The 19,101-nt window shown below is 40.9% G+C and overlaps 1 protein-coding gene across 1 annotated transcript in view; it reads right to left on the bottom strand.

Annotated features, from left to right (window-relative positions):
* LOC129829113 (protocadherin-15-like) overlaps window positions 1-13,834 on the bottom strand; it is a 227,364-nt gene extending 213,530 nt beyond the window's left edge. Inside the window, exon 1 of the mRNA XM_055890656.1 lies at window positions 13,419-13,834. The gene's annotated coding sequence lies outside the window, so the exon portion shown is untranslated. The remainder of the gene's footprint in view (window positions 1-13,418) is intronic.
* Window positions 13,835-19,101: the final 5,267 nt, after the last annotated feature.

Raw genomic sequence — 19,101 nt, 5'->3', positions numbered from 1 at the left:
AACCTTCATGTGCCCAAGGAGTACCACAAGCTGATGAAACAGTACATAGGGGGAGTTTATATCTCTATAGATGAATTCAACCGTATGTTAATATCTTAAATAAACATCTCTATAACCAGTGGGATGATGACAGATTCCCGGAGGGCAAGGATCTAATGTTATTCAGTGGAGAACAACGCTAGAGCAATGTCTTTAGAGACAGTCTCAATGAGAACTGTTTCGGAGATGTGAGAAGTGCTTAGAGAGATGTTAGTCCCTCCTACTCTGTATCTACTGTAGCTGTGCCTACATTCTGGAATAATAGCCTCACACCACCCCCCATGTTTAAATTGGTTGTCAGGACCCAACCTGGCAACTCTCCCAGATGGCTATTCCAGACCCCAAACTGTTACGCTGAACACTAACAGTCAAATGTGTCCAGCCGCTAGCCGTAAATGTAGTCTCTCTACACTAGCCCCGAGTTCAAACAGACATTATTTCCAACAGACCGTGGAGCCTCAGGCAGTTGTTTAAGAGAGCTTGTCTTAAATCCATGATTAGGTACAGGTATTCAACCTAGCCATTTCCTCATGAAGAAGGTTTATGAATGCTGCTTTCCTCAAATTAAGTCAAATTAAAAAGGCAGTCAGAAGAGTGCATTTCTACCTATTAATATACACTAATTCTTGATAATCCTGTGTGGAGTTTTTGGAAAAGGCATGGTCTTATCGGAGGGTAAAAAAATAAATCCTGCATCCACAGATTCCCTACTCACATGGATTAGATTGAATTTTTAGGCCAGACTTTTTAATCGCATGTCATCCATTAACTTCAAAGTGGCATTGACAAGAGTTCCAAGACTTTGCCGAATCCGTAAGCCCCCCTCACAGCCCCATGCCATGTACTCATTAGACACTCGGTCTCCTTATCCTGCTCTCTCTCCTCTTTCTCATGTAGCCTAGTACTGCCCATCACATTTCTTCCTAGATGTCTCTTGCTTTGAGAATAATTCGAACTAAAATGTTAAAGACTACTTGTAGGAATCAACCCAAGTTATGTATGATGCAATTTCCACCTCTGATCCTGTATCCACCATGAGGATATGTACTGTAACTATCTGTGTGGTATCATTTTTGTTACTGTGTCAATTTTGATGATGTTGTTGTCACCTTGACGCTAGAGAGTGGCCAAAAACCTTGACTAATCCTGAGTCCATTTCCCAGCTTGGTTCACGAAACAGGATGTACAAGTTTACAGAACACCCACAGAGAAATATCACAACAAAATGCCACAGAGGACTGTTTTTAGAAGGGAAAAAAGTATGACGCTGAAGGAGTTATCTTAATATTGTTGACTACAATATGTTGACTGTTTCCAAAAGATTAGCCTGTTTGGACTGCCTCTGACAGTTCGATGCCATAGTGAGAGATAAGGCATCCACCAGTAGATAAACACTCCATCTACCTCGCTTTGGCTCAACTCCTAGGTCTACGGTATTTTACTCTTGCTCAGCGGAAGAACGGATATGGAGGAGTCTGAAGAGATATTTCTGGAGAAGTGATTCACACGTATTAATACTTTATTATTATTAAATGACAGACATGAATTATTGGTATCCTACTGTATTATTAACACCACATTAAAGATAGTAAATCCCCAGATAAATATGTTTGGTACTGTCAGCTTGACCGCATCGAAATTCTCCATGTGCCCACTGAACAGATTTCAAAACGGCCATCAGTGATTCATATAATCCTAGAACTTGTGGACTGAGGTCCTAAACTGGTCCGCTAGACACCTTTCATGTTACAGTTTTAGTCAGAGTACTGGTAGCTGTAGGGGTAGTGGAAGTAACAGTAGCAATGGTATTAGTGGTATTATAATGGTGGTGGTGGTGGTGGTGGTACTAGAAGTGGTAGAAGTCAGAGTGAGTAAGCTAAGGAGGCCTTGCACTAAACGTCAGTGGAAAACACACTTCCTGAAAGAGCGGGTAAGATGCTTTTTCCCTCAAAGTAGCAATAAAATAGGGGCGATCTTCTCAGTCAAGCCTCCCTGCACTTGAATTGGAACACAGTGACAATGCCTTGACATTAGTAATATTATAGCACCACCCACCCCTACACACTTTTCCATTTCACAATTTATACATTAAAGCACTCTGATTTTGTGCTTACGCCCCGAGTTCCTCCCACGGCCATTACTGAACTTAATCATGCTATTTAATATGGTGCACATAAGAAAAGCACAACCTCTGTCTTGCACATTTATTATCCAGCCTGGAGGGAAAAAAAGAAAGCATAGTTGTAGGATCTTAATTTGACCCGTATTGTTGCAGCAGAATAATCCTGCAGCAACAGGATATGAACAATTAGTACATAACGTTGCTTGATCGGTGGTTAGGCTATTAGCTGGACAAAATTACACTACGTGAAAAGTGCATTACTGCTCATAGAACTGTGCGTTAGTGCAGGGTTTCAGTGAATTGATGTAAATCACGAAGCTGCATCTGCATTTCCTGGGCTGCTGGAAAACTCTCAGCAACAACAGAGTGATCAAATTAAGATCCTATGTATGTAATGAAAAACAGAAACGTGGCTCTAGATCTGGGAGCGACAAGACAATAAAAGCCTCTATCTTCATGGCCCTAATGTTGACATACAGTATAAACACCTGTAGACATCATTCTGTATGAGTTCTCTTATGGTCATCTAGTAGTCAAACCAGCAGCATTTATGAATTAAGCATTGATCTGTTATGGATATCAGCATCATCTTTTGAGCCTTAAAAAATGAAAGTATGATGGTAATGAGATGCATTTATCTTGCATTGCTCATGTTCGAAGCCTCCAAATAATTGCAAGTCCAAATGCATCCACAGAAAATGCTGTTCAAGACTGGAAACAAAACAGAAGTATAGGGCACATCTTAAATGTTATCAGGGACGCTGCCAGCCCTTGAGAGCGAGATTCAACACTTGTGAGCAACTTTGAGGACCAGTTTAAAAAGGTCAAGAACGTAGCTAACTAGAATGGTTAGTGAGCCGAGTCCGGGTGCATCAGTGATGGAATACAGTATCACCTGGCGAGATTGAACTACATTGCAGTGAGTGGATTAGCCTATCAGAAGGTGCCTGCTGAGACACAGTCGCGGGGCACAACATGGTTATGGAGAATTCCATTCTCCAGTACATTACCTTCCACATCCCTCTTGGGCAGTGGAAAGGAACCGACGAGTGACACGGAGGGGAAACTAGGGTGACGATTGTGCTTTGTTTGCATACCCTGGAAATGTTAATTAAATCCATGGGTGATTTGTGACTGGGAGACAACAAATTCAGCAACAACATTAATTCGCTTGACTCTCGGTAATTAAATCTATATTTTAATTCTGACGATGTTAATCAATGAAATAATTGAAAACTAATGAATCAATATAAGGACGTAATTCCCCTCGTTCAATCTGTGCACATTTTTTTCGATTAAAACATTCCCGAAGCACCGTCTGTGTGCAATCAGAGCTAATGCAAAGTTTGATAATCACATAATCACCGAGCCAAGAAAAAGTCCACCTCACGCATGTTTAACAAATGGCCATATCTAAGGTCATTGTATGGCCAAATAAGGTAGAAGATGGAGAGAACGAGATAGGAATACAACAAGCACAGATCCTATCTCATCTCTATGATTGAGTAGCAGTCAATACATGTATGCGCCATACATGAGAAGTCAAAAAGGTAGGCTTACAGGCTGCAGTTTGAGATAAAACGGAAACTAGTTTTTTCCGAAATACATTACAGCTTTCATGTCTTTCCTTTGACACATTCACCATTGCAAGCTGTAAGAAGACACATCCCAAATAAATTCATTCAATATTTACATTCAACATCCACAAAAAATATCTATTACAAATCCTCAAAAGAGATCACATCAGTAGATTCAACAATGTTGATAGAAGAACAGTGTGTGTGTGAGAGAGTGTGAGTGTGAGAGAGAGAGAGAGAGAGAGAGAGAGAGAGAGAGAGAGAGAGAGAGAGAGAGAGAGAGAGAGAGAGAGAGAGAGAGAGAGAGAGAGAGAGAGAGAGAGAGAGAGAGAGAGAGAGAGGAGAGAGAGAGAGAGAGAGAGAGAGAGAGAGGAGAGAGAGAGAGAGAGAGAGAGAGAGAGAGAGAGAGGAGAGAGAGAGAGAGAGAGAGAGAGATGAGAGAGAGAGAGAGGAGAGAGAGAGAGAGAGAGAGAGAGAGAGAGAGAAGGAGAGAGAGAGAAGAGGAGAGAGAGAAGGAGAGAGAGAAGGAGAGAGAGAAGGAGAGAGAGAAGGAGAGAGAGAAGGAGAGAGAGAAGGAGAGAGAGAAGGAGAGAGAGGAATATATAACATGGCTGGATCTTGTTTCGCAACAGCTGCCAGGTCAATCTGGACTTTTTGCATTTCCATGTCTTTGTGTGTGTCTGAGTACGAGTAGGCCTAGGCAATGTGAGTGGCTGAATGTATAGGTTATGATAGAACTACAAATTATTCCCTCACATCAAGTGCTAAGGTATTGTATGTAAACACAAAACAGATGGGGCACTTCCCATTGAAAATGAGTAGTTGTATGTAGAGCCCTATGAAATCTGTTTCCGTTTAGTTTTCACAAATGTTGTTGTCTCCGTTTTGTTTTTCCAGGCTTCCTTTTCCCCCATTTTTTTCAGGTTTTCACACTCAAAATCAAACTTTTTAATAGAAACAACAACAACATTGGATGTTCTAAGTCCACAACAACGCTTAAACCACATCAGGAGACCACTTTTGAGATCTGGGAAAATGTACGAAATTTGAATTTTTGGGTGTAGTTACTCTTTAATGCAATTGTGCACCAGCAAGAGACCATTGTTTGGTTGGAGATGTTTCTGTAGCGCTCATGTGACTGTAGAGTTTGCAAAACAAAATGGCCACTGGATAGATGCACATAATCATGATACTGGCCCACTCTGCTAGGTAGGCATAGGCTACTTTGTAGTGAACATTTCATTTAGATGGTTTTTGGGAAAGCCTTTCCATCTCTACCCGAGAAGAAGGTGAACATTAACATCCTCTCTAATGGCTACACAAAGTGTAGACATGCGCACGCCTCGCACACACAGACAGGGGCATTCCTGTGCCATTTCAGAAAGTTGCAGGAAGTGAATCCCTGTCATATGATTAACTTGAGAAAATTTAAGACATTTCTAATAAAGTTCAATACAATTAGTTGATATCCTAAATTAAAAATATATAGATATTTTACCCATTTTTCTTCCCAATTTCATGATCTCGAACTGCAATCCAATTACAATCTTCTCTCATCGCTGCAACTCCCCAACGGGCTCGGGAGAGGCGAAGGTCAAGTCACGCTTCCTCATATACATGACCCATCAAACCGCGTCACCCGCCAGTTTAACCCGGAAGCCAGCTGCACCAATGGGTCAGAGCAAACACCATTCGACTGACGACCGGTACGCCACAAGGAGTCACTAGAGCCAAGTAAAGCCCCCCCGACCAAACCCTCCCCTAACCCGGACGACGCTGGGCCAATTGTGTGCCACCCTATGGGACTCCAGGTCTCGGCCAGTTGTGATACAGCCTGGGAACGAAACCGGGCCTGTAGTGACGCCTCATGGATTAAGCATGCGCCACTCGGGAGGCGGTCAATTCCACTCCGTTCGTGTTCTCCGCAACGCAGATTTTATAGGGCCCGATGTAGCGATACTGTTGTTGGCCTGTCTATGCTCTTACAGACTACAACATCCTGTGTATGCAACGAAGTTCCTTGGTTTGCAGAGTCTTCTAGAGATTACGCAGCACAGTATGGTACCTTGTGAGCAGAGCAATATGGAGCAGATTTTAGACTTCATACTAACAAGATATTCATCAGTCAGACTTTGCAGATGGACTCCCTTTGCTATGCAGTATGTTCTATCTCTTTGCCTCTCAACCACCTAGAATGACACATACTCCATGGTACTCTAAAGGAATAATCCGTCCCAAATCAACGTCTCTTGACAGTATAGCTACCTCAAAAGAGGTCTAAAGTAGAACTGAGTCCCCCATTTGGATCTCAATCCCCGAAGAACCGGAAAGATTGGCAGCAGCTAATTGTATAAAATAACACGGTGCCAGTCTTTCCAAATCATGTGGGATTAAGATGAAATGCATAACGCATATAATAGGATCTACACAACAGATGGCGGGGACCACAGACTCAGCTTGGGGTAGTAAAGTGTCTGACAAACTTTAATTCGGAGGGCAAAGTATTACTTCACCTGCCACATGGACATGAGGTATTGAGTTTGTCTATGTGGTCTCTTGGCTAGTTGTGTAAATACTATACATCTTGCCCACTACACCCCACCCATGCCAACCTATTGGAAGACAAAAACAAAGCAGGGAACAATGCTTCTTCTTATTGAGCAGGCACCTGTTCTAGCTGTACAGTTGGCTAATCAATTTACATTCATGAGTATTGATTATTAAAAGGTAAACTTCACTATGTTTCGAATTCATCATCTCCAGCACCACCCAAACATCAACATATGTGAAAATGGTGTGTTTCTATGTTTTGTAGTAAAAAAGATAGAGGAAGATAAATGTTTCCAATGACATCTTTGGTGTGCATGGTGTGAATTTAACCAATTGTGAGTAGGCATTGCCTACTAATGGTCAACTAATTGGTTGATGATGTCAGTGGAAACACTATTCTTTCGCTATCTTTTTTACTACAAAACATAGAAACACACCATTTTCACATATGTTGATGTTGGGGTGGTGCTGGAGATTATGTTGAGACCTTCTTAGATACATTGCAATGGATTTTCCAGGGCTCTCAGTACAGAGCAAATTGTTTCTAAATCCAAGAGCGAGCGTAGAAGTGAATTAAGCTATAGCCATGTTGGGGCATACATCAGTACATATTGGATAAATACAGATAGTTTTTTTATTGCCATGGATTTTAAAAGGCCCAATGCAGCCCGTTTTCATCTCAATATAAAATAATTTGAGTAATAATTAAGTACCTACCTGTGATTGTTTTCAATTAAAATGGTCAAAAAGAAACAAATAGCTTCTTAGCAAGAACAATTTCTCAAGCAAGAATTTTTTATAGGACTGTCTGGGCGTGACCTAAGGAAAACTGAAAACTAGCTTTTATTACATATTTGTTTTACCCTTATTTACCAGGTAAGTTGACTGAGAACACATTCTTACTTACAGCAACAAACTGGGGAATAGTTACAGGGGAGAGGAATGAGGCAATTGGAAAATAAGGATGATTACTGTAGGTGGCGATGAATTTAGCCGAGGTTAGCACCAATGTTTCCACAAAAAAATATTTGACACTCAGCAAATTTCAGGTCTGCTGAGCGCAAACTTGAACATTGTTGTCATGCCCTGACCTTAGAGAGCTTTTATATGTCTCTATTTGGTTTGGTCAGGTTGTGATTTGCGGTGGGCATTCATGTTTTGTTTTTCTATGATTTTGTATTTCTATGTTTTGGCCGGGTATGGGGACAGCTGTCTATCGTTGTCTCTGATTGGGAACCATACTTAGGTATCCATTTTCCCTCCTTTCAGTGTGGGAAGTTGTCTTTGTTTGTTTGCACTATAGCCTTAAGCTTCACGGTCGTTTTTGTCGGCGTCATCACCTAATAAAAGAAATGCATACCATAACATTTAACATTGAAATAGCTGTTCTATCACTCAGTCTACAGTAGCAGACAATTTGTGGTGATCATTCCAAGAGACTTTTGAGGAAAAAAAACATGCAGGAAAATAACCTTTAGACAGTTGTCCTTTAGACAAGGAGATCCCCGAAAATGTTGTTTGATGCAAGAAACCACTTTACAAAATAAATTATTATTCCCACACCATTATTACAGAGAATCAGACAAACTATGCTACCCTCTGCCTATTGGCAAGCTCTTTACCTGACTCGCATTTCAAAGATTGCTAGAAATGCACACATTTGTGCTGTTGTAGGAAGCAACCACTCCCCCATTGTTGACTAGAAATTAGCTATAACTGGGCTAATAACTCGCAAAGAGTATGAACACATGTGCACAGGCGGCTATACGCAGCTCTCGCTCTGATCTCAAAACAAGTGCATCTACTTGCAACTGCTCATGGTGTAAACAATGTCCAATTCAAAGTGAATGGCACATATCCAAATATGGCAATGGCTATTTGCATATAGGTCTACTGCAGCTCTGATTGGTTATGGTGCACCGGTCTGAGTTGTGCCTGTCAATGCAATAGAATCCTACTCCATTGCGCTATTCCTACAAGAAAATCTCTTGCAGTTAGATTTGTTTCTGTATGTTAAATTGAAAGTGGCTAAAATTGCATTGATTCAATCACAATTTCCACAGAGCAAAATGTTGATCGTGTTAACTAAAGGAGAATACTCTTAAAGTGATTTATTTGATATTTCTTCTGCATGGCAGACCAAGGGGCAGCTTAGACAGAACATTGGTTAACACCATTATGATAAGTGCCATAGGATCTTCACTGGCCACAGAGAATCGGAACACCTCATTAACGTCCCATCCAAAAGACAGCACCCTACACAGGGCAATGTCCCCAATTACTGCCCTAGGGCATTGGGAGGAAAAAGTGCCTCCTACTGGCCGTCCAAAACCCCTTCTAGCAGCATCTGGTCTCCCATCCAGGACCAACACTGCTTAGCTTCAGAGGCAAGGCAACAAATGGATGCAGGTTAGTATGCTTCTGGCAGAGAGGTTTGGAACTCTTTCGTATTGGACTATTAACTAAATGTACCACCTGGTGATGTCACCAGGCAGGCCAAAATTCCATCCCACCAAAATAGGCTGAAAGTTCAGGCTTTCTTTTCAAACAGCTCTTACACTAAAAAGGCATTATCATCATTCTCTAAATTTCACCGTATTATTCCAACTTCATAGTGTGGAAGTATATATAAAACACAGGAAAATCTAGTTTTTCACTGCTCTGGGTATTTCAATATTTTATGATGACATCGAAATGAAAGCACTGCATTGTAAATGTCACCTCAATGTAGCTTTGACATGTTATACCTGGATACAGAGCCTTCAGAAAGTATTCACACCCCTTGACTTTTTCCACATTTTGTTGTGTTACAGCATGAATTTTAAATGGATTCAATTTAGTTGTTGCAACACTGGCCTACTCACAATACTCCATAATGTCAAAGTGGAAGTATGTTTTTAAAAAGGTTGACTAATGAATAAAAAATGTAAATCTGAAACCCCTTTGTTATGTCAAGCCTAAATAAGTTCAGCAGAAAAAAAATGTGCTTAACAAGTCACATAATAAGTTAATAGTGTTTAACATGATTTATTTATGACTACCTCATCTCTGTACCCCACATATACAAGCAACAAAATGGAGTCATGGTCAGATTTGCCGAAGGCAGGGCGGGGGAGGGCTTTGTATGCATCACGGAAGTTTGAGTAGCAATGATCCAGAAAGCTACCAGCTCTTGTCGCGCATTCAATATGCTGAGAGAATTTAGGAAGTATGGTTCTTAGGTTAGCTTTGTTAAAGTCCCCAGCTACAATAAATGCCGCCTCAGGATGTATGGTTTCCAGTTTACAAAGAGTGCAGTGAAGTTCTTTCAGGGCCGACGAGGGATCTGCTTAGGGGGGATATACACGACTGTGACTATAATCAACGAGATATCCCGTTGAGTAGAATGAAGTTATTAATTACATTTTGGATGGCGTATGATTACACCCAGTCACTACAAAGATACAGGCGTCCTTCCTAACTCAGTTGCCGGATAGGAAGGAAACCGCTCAGGGATTTAACCATGAGGCCAATGTTGACATTAAAACAGTTACAGAGTTTAATCGCTGTGATAGGATAAAACTGAGGATGAATCAACATTGTAGTTCCTCCACAATACTAACCTAAATGACAGATTGAAAAGAAGGAAGCCTGTACACAATAAAAATATTCCAAAACCTGCATCCTGTTTGCAGTAAGGCACAGCAAAAAATGTGGCAAAGAAATTAACTTGTATCGCTGCCAAAGGTGATTCTGACAGGGGTGTGAATACTTATTTAAATTAGATATTTCTGTGTTTAATTTTCAATACATTTGCTACGAATTCTAAAAACCCGTTTTCACTTTGTCATTATTGGGTATTGTGTGTAGATGGGTGAGATTTAAAAAAAAACAACATTTAATTCATTTTGAATTCAGGCTGTAACACAACAAACTGTGTAATAGGTCAAGGCGTATGAATACTTTCTGAAGGCACTGTATATTGACGACAACGATTTGAGTGGTTGATATCACAGATTAATTTGCTAAGATGCATAAGCCTTGAGATGTTTTAGTTTGTATACTGAACAAAAATATAAACACAACATGCAACAATTTCAAAGATTTTTACTGAGTTACATTTCATATTAGGAAATCAGTCAATTGAAATAAATTCATTAGGCCCTGATCTATGGATTTCGCATGACTGCGAATACAGATATGAATCTATTGGTCACAGATAACTTTAAAAAAAAGGTAGGGGCGTGGATGAAAAAAACATTCTGCATCTGTTGTGACCACAATTTGCCTCATGCAGCGCTGCACATTTAATTTGCATAGAGTTGATTGTGGCCGGTGGAATGTTGTCCCACTCTTCTTCAATGGCTGTCACGCCCTGACCTTAGAGAGCCGTTTTATTCTCTATTTTGGTTAGGTCAGGGTGTGACTAGGGTGGGTACTCTAGTTTTTTTAGTTCTATGTTGCCCTGGTATGGTTCCCAATCAGAGGCAGCTGTCTATCGTTGTCTCTGATTGGGAATCATATTTAGGCAGCCTTTTCCCCACTGTGGTTGTGGGATCTTGTTTATGTATTGTTGCTTGTGAGCACTGCATAGCTTCACGTTCGGTTTGTTCTGTATTGTTTTGGTGAGTTTCATAAACGTGTGGAACTCTACGCACGCTGCGCCTTGGTCCATTTATTCTAACAACGATTGTGACAATGGCTGTGCAAAGTTGCTGGATATTTGAGGGAACTGGAACACGATGTCGTACACGTCGATCCAGAGCATCCCAAACGTGCTCAATGGGTGACATGTCTGTTGAGTATTCAGGCCATGGAAGAACTGGGACATTTTCAGCTTCCAGGAATTGTGTACCGAACCTTTGCGACATGGGGCCGTGCATTATCATGCTGAAACATGAGGTGATGGCGGCGGATAAATTGCACGACAATAGACCTCAGGATCTTGTCACTGTACCTCTGTGCATTCAAATTGCCATCGATAAAATGCAATTGTGTGCGTTGTCCGTAGCTTATGCCTGCCCATACCATTACCCCACCACCACTATGGGGCACTCTGTTAATAACGTTTCATCATCAAACCGCTCGCCCAAATGGTGCCATATACACTGTCTGCCATCTGCCCTGTACAGTTGAGACCAGGATTCCTCTGTGAAGTGCACACTTCTCCAGCATGCTAGTGGGCATCAAAGGTAAGCACTTGCCCACTGAAGTCGTTTACGACTCCAAACTGCAGTCAGGTCAAGAACCTGGTGAGGACGACGAGCATGCAGATGAGCTTCCCCGAGACGTTTTCTGACAGTTTGTGCAGAAATTCTTTGATTGTGCAAACCCACAGTTTCATTAGCTGTCCGGGTGGCTGGTCTCAGACAATCTCGCAGTTGAAAGTCCTGGGCTGGCCGGGTTACACATGGTCTGTGGTTGTTAGGCTGGTTAGACGTACTGCCAAATTCTCTAAAACGAAGTTGGATGTGGCTTATGGTAGAGAAATGAACATGAAATTCTCTGGCAACAGCTCTGATGGACATTCCTGCAGTCAGCATGCCAACTGCACACTGCTTGAAAACTTGAGATATCTGTGGCATTGTGGTGTTTGACAAAACTGCATAGTTTAGAGTGGCCTTTTATTGTCCCCAGCACAAGGTGCACCTGTGTAATGATCATGCTGTTTAATCAGCTTCTTGATATGCCAAACCTGTCAGGTGGATGGACTATCTTGGCAAAGGAGAAATGCTCACTAACAGGGATGTACAATATTTGAGAGAAATAAGCTTTTGTGAGTATGGAACCTTTCTGGGATCTTTTATTTCAGCTCATGAAACATGGGACCAACACTTTACATGTTGCGTTTATATTTTTGATCATTATATACATACAGTATGTCAAACTTCACGCACTCTGCATTGCATGGCTGCTGTGCCCTGGAAAATCAAAATTGGTCACACAAGCCCACATCTCCTCCACAGAGGGAGTAGATTAGTGACACACACACACATATTTTTGAAAAGGGGCTAGATGAAAACATGTAATTTATTTCCTTTCTAGATTATCTATGATCTAACATGTGCTTTGGCATGAAAATGTTTAAATGTTGTGGGCAACAGACTGTTTTAATTTAGCCGGCCATATGATAACATATGTGTATACTGTACAGTACCATGGGCCCATGGCTATGTAAAACATCTGCAACATTGTGCTTGTTCAAATAAAGGTTAGATGTGACATGTGCGAGACCCCCTTAGCTTCTTGAATCTCAATAATACTGTATGTGTCAAACAATGGCAACCTTGCTCCCACAAGTGAAATGCTTTTGACCTCTGTAATCAGCCTTGCCTCCATCCAGCACAGGCTCAGCGTACTGTAGTATGTGTGATGCAGATACCTGTTTGCCATTCATTTACCAAACCATAATCAGAAGCAGAGTCAAGCCAATTAAATTAATATTTCAGAACAAACCAGAGAATCCCTAGCCTAGGTACCAGTCTGCTTAGCTGACATTCTACTCTTGTATGACGCCAAGCACAATACCATAGTCACGCACTGACTGTGTGTGCGCTTTAGAATCCAAATCGTCTGAACCCTGTTGAACAAAAGACATTCAATCAATGACCCACTTTAGTGTCTTTGATAGTGTGTTGGATGGCCTTGTCATTTCAGGAAAATAGTTATTGTGAAGTCCTTCAGTCCAGAAGGCTACTTGTGGAGTGGTTGTATCAATGTAAAGCTCATTCGATATCAAATTCACTAAATATCAAAGCAACTATTAACAGGCTATAACTTGATCCCACAGTAAGAAGACTAGGATTCAAGCAAAAGTATCCTCAATGAGTTTCACAACAGACTACACTTCATGAGATACCTGAAGATTCAAGTGGACCTTTAAACGAGCAAAGTCACCGAGGGGAAAAAAAGAGAGGGAGAAAATAGGCATCTTTAGGTGTCATAAGGGCTGACAACCTCTCAGTGGGCTTCTCTATGCACATTGCTCTCCTTGTTCACCTACCGCGATCAAAACAATATATTAGCCGAGGGATGCATCAAATAAAATGCATTGCATGAAATGACATATGCCTATATAGCCTACTGAATGTTACATTTCAACAGGCTGCATCGCCACCGATGTCGCTAAAAAGGGAAAGAAACGAACTTACCTTCCTCCAGCGCTTTCAAAATAGAATATAAGTTTCCTCCGTAAACCAAGCAACGCCTGTGACGGACTCGGGCAAAATTAGGCAAAGCATGAATGGATTGATATTCCTACACTTCTGACGCTCCGACAATTTCTTAAGATGCTGTGCCGGGAGAGGGTATCAACGCCCGTCCTCCGCACTGGGCGAATCTCGCTTCCTCCAGACCACTTGCAAAGTTTTCCCTCTGCGTCTACCAGCGAGCAGTGGTCGCCTTCTCTGCTTTAAAACCGAAGGTTTCAGTCCGCATGGAGACAGAAAAGAGGTGAATGATACTTGACGTTGTTCTCTATTCCTGACAGTTGACCGAAAGACGGAGCTAGTACTAAATGCGTCGGTAAGGAAGAGAGAGAGAGACCCAAAGGATATCTTGCCACTAAATAATTTCCTTGAACTCCAGCGCCACCCTCAGAGGTAAGAATTTTAACAAGTCAAGTAGAGTAAAAATTAAAACGACCAATAAACGCATACAGTAGGTGGGGTGATTCTGTGAAATATTAATGAGTGTGTTATTCAAAATCTCTGATAATAAATCTATCTATCACAATCTGGGATAGAATGCTAACTAAACCTTCAGCATATCAAAATATTATTGTCTAAAACCAGGGGTGTAAAGTACTTAAGTACAAATCCTTTCAAGTACTATACTTAAGTAATTTTTGGGGGTATCTGTGCTTTACTATTTATATTTTTGACTACTTTTACTTCACTACATTCCTTTTACCCTACGCATTTTCCTTGAGACCCAAAAGTACTCATTACATGTTGAATGCTTCGCAGGACAGGAAAATAGTCAAATTCAAGTTCTTATCAAGAGAACATCACTGGTCATCCCTACTGCCTCTGATCTGGCGGACTCACTAAACACACATGCTTCGTTTGTAAATTATGTCTGAATGTTGGAGTGTGCCCGTGGCTTTCCATAAATAAAATAAAAAAACAATAATCTGGTTTGTTTAATATAAGGATTTTGATACTTAAGTATATTTTAAACCAAAAACTTAGACTTTTACTCAAGTAGAATTTTACTGGGTGACTTTTACTTTTACTTGAGTCATTTTCTATTAAGTTATTTTTACTTGTTTCACCACTGTCTAAAACGGAGTAAATGAGCCTAGAAGGTATTTGTGGACAAATGTCATGGCACGCAAAACGGTATTTGTTTTCTAGTCAATGACAACCTTCTGCTCCATGAATTAGATGTCAAGGGTGCATGAGGTAAACCGCTATCTGAAACCTTCCATCTGTCAGGCATTAGCGGGTGGCATGTCTAATGACATGATCCAAGGCTGAGGAGGAGGGGTCGTAGGATGCCGAGACAGTAAATTGGCCCAGACGGGGAGGATAAACATCTTAGTTTTACAGTTTACAATCTACACCTCAAGCGATTTGATCTAAGAGTATTATGTTTTGATGATGACGATGATCATGATGATTATGATGATGAAGAATCTTAGTGAGTGGACCTTATGTCCTAGTAACATCTTTATCCCACAAGTTCAACAAACCCTGAAATCAGTTTCACCAGAAAGTATTTACTTTGAATGGTGCAGTGCCATGGACAACAGCCAGCTGATAAATGGTTAGTCCTTGGAGACAAGGGACATGTAAGGTTAACCATAGAGAACCATCAGTTTGTCAAGGCATTGCTTTGCTTTTTTGGTGAAAATGCCTTAGTATAATGCACAAATGCTGGGTAATAAGCTAATGATAGTGCACAGCTTCTCCTCAAACTAATAATCACGAAAAGCAATAGGCACGACCCTGTAAAGATGTCAAGGGTGCCGAAGGTATGACCATTCCAAAAAAACAACATATTGTCACAAATGTTACAGTGCGTCATGTTTGAGCCAAGCTCAAGAAAAGTGAAAATGAAACCTGAAATCCTATTGGGAAAGAGTTTGTTATAATTCTCCTTGTAAGGCGGTGGCAGTCTCCCACAACAGATGGCACAAAAGGGCCTCTAGCATTATCCCGTCTATAGCTCCACATCAAATTGGATGACGAGATTGCCCAACGTTTCCATTCCACAACTGTATGTCAAGAGCTGAACTAATGTGATTGTCCTTTATGCAACAAGTAAATATCCCCAAGCTTGCTCTTTCCAGTTGAATATGAGTAACAATAAGAAAATACATAGATAGGGACGCTATATAGACGCCTGATGACGCAAGGTGTCCCATCCTCGGTCATAAGTAATGAGTGATTAATAGTGCTTATACAACTACTAAGATGTCACCAGCTGATCAATGAGCTGCATGCCAATCGATGGCTGAGGGTCTATGGTTTTACAGAGGAGGGGTAAGAATGATGTACTGTATGATGAAGGGGTTTGAAGCCCCTTATACAGTACCAGTAAAAAGTTTGGACACACCTACTCATTCAAGGGTTTTTCTTTATTTTTACTATTTTCTACATCGTAAGATAATAGTGAAGACATAAAAACTATGAAATAACACATGGAATCATGTAGTAACCCAAAAAGTGTTTAACAAATCAAAATACATTTTAGATTCTTCAAAGTAGCCACCCTTTGCCTTGACTAGAGAGACTAAAAAGCTTGTGACAGTGATGCACGACCGAGGTTTATTTGAAACATCGCCATCTCCTGGCAGCATTTATCGGCCAGATTCAGAATCTTGAAAACCCCATTAGAAAAAAAGCTAGTAAAGACTATTCAATTGTATTTTTTGTACAATGTTTTTTTTATTTTTTTTAGTTGCTTTTGGAGTCAAAGATAAGTTTCAGTATAGTTTTAGTTTTTCAAAAGGGTTTCTTAATTATTTTATTTCAGTTTATTTTATTTCATTTTATTCAGGCATCGTTTTAGTTTACTATAATAACCTTGGTGCTCATACACCCACTAGACCTCTCGCTAAAATTGTGCTGGTTTTGTATTCAACAGGAAGAGTCTACTTGGCAGTTCATAAAAATATTTTTTGGGGACAGGTGGCAATACACAAGAATGTGCCAAAAGCTCTAGCGTTTGTTCCCACACCCTTCTCCTTGCTATCATGAGCCTACAAATGACTAAACAAAATGCATATGTGAAAAGAGTAACATTTCTTCTTCATTATGGTTAGATTCAAGACCACACTTTTAGTACAATTGTTTGTTAAGCTTGTTGTTTTCTGAAACTGAGATGAATGCAAATTGCTTAGTATGTCCCCTATGTTGGAAGGCTATTTTGTCCGTTCTCTGTTGACTGATTGACCTCAAGAGAGACATGGTCTTTCTAAAAATGGTTTCAGCCATGCACAGTCTGGCATTTAAAATGCACTAAGATTTGATTTCCCATGACCCCAGTCTCAACCTATTGTAGAAGACATTTATTATCTCCATCACTACTCAACTATACAGGAGTCTCATTTTAGAAATTCCATACCCACAGTCACCTTTTAAAGTTCACACAAACCCGCATTGCTTTTCTATTGCATTACCATTCCATTGCATTGCAAGTTCCGCACTAGCCTTCAAGAACAGTAGGCCTCCGACTTAAAAGGGCAAGTCATGCCATAATTATTTTTCATCAGTGACATTGTAAATCCGACTGCAATGATGTTCTAAACAGGACGATTAACAATTCACACAAATTCAAGGGCTTTTGAAACCAACTCAGCTATAGAATACACATTTATCTTGATCTATATATCGAAGCAGAACATGGAATATCTCATGTAAAGGATCCACTCACTGAGGAGTTGAATATAATCAGGTAATGTACACTCAGTGGCCAGTTTATTAAGCACACCACCCCGTTCACGGAAATGGTTCACACCTACAGACAGTAATTCACGTGGCTGTGGTTTGCTATATAAAGTAGGCAGACAGGCATCGAGGAATTAAGTTACTGTTCAATTGAACGTTAGAATGGGCGAAACGAGTGACCTAAGCGACTTTGAATGGTATGGTTGTGGTATGATTGTCGGTGCCAGGCGCGCCGGTTCCAGGATCTCAGAAACGGTCGGCCTCCTAGGCTTTTCACGCACGGCAGTGTCTAGGGTCTACAGAGAATGGTGCATCAAATATACAGTTAGCGGCAGTGGGCAAAAACAGCTTGTTGATGGAGAATGTCAAGAATCATGCAAGCTAACAGGGGGGCCACAAAAACAGGCAAATAACGGCATAGTACAACAGTGGTGTGCAGAACGACATCTTGGAACGCACAACTCGTCGGTCCTTGTCACGGATGGGCTATTGTTGCAGACGACCACACCGGGTTCCACTCCTATCAACTAAAAACAAGAACAAGCAGCTCCAGTGAGCGCGCGATCACCAACACTGGACAATTGAGAACTAGAAAACATTGCCTGGTCTGGCGAATCCCGGTTCCTTTTGTGTCATGCTGATGGCAGGGTCAGCATGAGTCCATGGCCTGGTGTCAACGGTACAGGCTGGTGGCGGTGGTGTAATGGTGTGGGGAATGTTTTCCTGGCACACGTTAGGTCCTTTGATATAATTTAGAAACTTTTGAATGCCACACCCTGTAGAATCCATGACCGAAGAATTCAGGCTGTTCTGGAGGCAATGGGGGGTACCCAATAGACTGGTCACTGAGTGTATGTATAACCACCAAGGACACTATACCATCTGAGGAGAGCTTCCATCAGTACTACTGACCCAGAGGATTCTTTTTATTATCCACAGCCACCTCGCAGACGGGCCTTGTCTCCCAACAATTTGGAGAGTCTGAAATGTAATTGGTCAAATTCCAGTTACAACAGACTAATCAGCTGAAGCAATAGTCTGTTTCCAAAACATTGTACTTTTACACCCTTTCTGTCTCAGCCACCGAACCCAAGTTATATCTTCAACAGTAATTTCCTTCCCATTTCTTCTAAAGGACAGACAGACATTGGACATACAGCATACGCATGCTTGCGTTCTCTCAGCTGTCAGGGACTAAATAAGCTAGACTCTTCTACATCTAAATAGTTGAGTCTTTTTGGTCCCAATTCATCCTTCTCATTTTTTTTTGTGTCCGATTTACACTGTCATTATGCCAGTCTGTCCTCTATGTGACAGCCCCTTAACCCTCAATGGCAGGAGGGGAAACATGTCACTATACCATCTGATTGTTTTATATATATATTTTTTAAATATATATTTTTTACCATAGGGCAGAGAAACATTTGCAGTTTTATAGCTAATCTCATGCTATTTTACACATTTTGCCATCCTCCTGTACATTTATTAAATATTTAAAATTTATAGTTGTTTTTGTTTAAATCTTTTCCATTTATTTTTCGTTTTGAATAGCTAAATTAGTATAGATTAAGTCTGGGATACGTCTATTTGTATTATGCCCATGAATTTAATGGCAAATCAGGTCTTTCAACATTACTAGCCAACAATACCTGCAAGGTAGCTATCTAGTTAGCTAGAGTGTCTTGATTTGAATGCGTCACCCTATTGTTATGTTGTTTCTATGGTCTCCAGAACCATGAGGAGCACTGCAATGGATGACAAACTGGCAGAGATTAATTCATCGCTCAATCTGAGAATGGAGTGATTGGATGACGAGCTGTCATCATTGAGTGAGTCACCCCAAAGCTTGTGAGCCCCCCGGCTGGGTGGGGGCTGCAGGGTTGTATGCTTCACCAGTGACACACACACACACCATGTCAGAAACATAGCACAGTGGGAA

The sequence above is a fragment of the Salvelinus fontinalis genome, chromosome 30 (assembly GCF_029448725.1).
Source record: "Salvelinus fontinalis isolate EN_2023a chromosome 30, ASM2944872v1, whole genome shotgun sequence".
NCBI lineage: Eukaryota > Metazoa > Chordata > Actinopteri > Salmoniformes > Salmonidae > Salvelinus > Salvelinus fontinalis.
The sequence above is the reverse complement of the archived record's forward strand: the minus strand, read 5'-3'. Positions and strand labels throughout refer to the sequence as shown.